Source organism: Seriola lalandi, unplaced genomic scaffold (assembly GCF_002814215.2).
Source record: "Seriola lalandi dorsalis isolate HSWRI2012SDOR001 ecotype SW California unplaced genomic scaffold, Sedor1 jcf7180002054671, whole genome shotgun sequence".
In the NCBI taxonomy this organism is placed as follows: domain Eukaryota; kingdom Metazoa; phylum Chordata; class Actinopteri; order Carangiformes; family Carangidae; genus Seriola; species Seriola lalandi.
In genome coordinates, this window is record NW_019525224.1 from 1,622,853 (window position 1) to 1,623,466 (window position 614).

Sequence of the window (614 nt, forward strand, 5' to 3'; positions counted from 1 at the left end):
CCCCTAGTCACACACCAAATCCCGGAATAATTTACATGTTTACACGGAGAAACATCCACAGGACAACAGTCACAGCAAGTCTTTGGCCCTCAGTGAGACTCGTCTACTTGAACTGATTATCAATGAGTGTGCCCTTCATCTTCGCCTTCTTGGCCTCTTACTTTAGTGTTCCCGGTCAAAATTGACCGGTCTGTTTTAACTGCTCTTAAATTAGCACAAAACATTAACATTTTTCACCATCAAATTTTTATCCAACATTTTTTAGCTGTGAACAATGTCTCTGTTGAGTGTCCACTCTTGGACTGGAATGTCTCCTCAGGTGCCTGTTCTTCAGGTGCCTCTCCATCTGTTCCTCAATGTTTGGATCAAAATCTGTGTTGCCTTCCACTTCTGAGACATACTCCTCTATCTCTGGTTCAGTTTCAGTGCCCTCTTCATCATGTCCAAAAACCTGGACCAGACCCTCTTCGACAGAGAACCGCTTGGTCAGTCGCCTACTCATTGTGCTCAGAGTAAAAGGAGTGCAAGGCAAACATCAAGCTATATATATGGGGTCTGTGTGAAGATGATACATTGATTAGTCTGGAAGGTGTGGTTCACGTGGGGGATAGGCA

General features: G+C 44.3%; 1 protein-coding gene across 2 annotated transcripts in view; it reads left to right on the forward strand.

The window, feature by feature from the left end:
* LOC111666045 (guanine nucleotide-binding protein G(o) subunit alpha) overlaps positions 1 to 614 on the forward strand; it is an 85,898-nt gene that overhangs the window by 54,301 nt on the left and 30,983 nt on the right. The window lies entirely within an intron of this gene.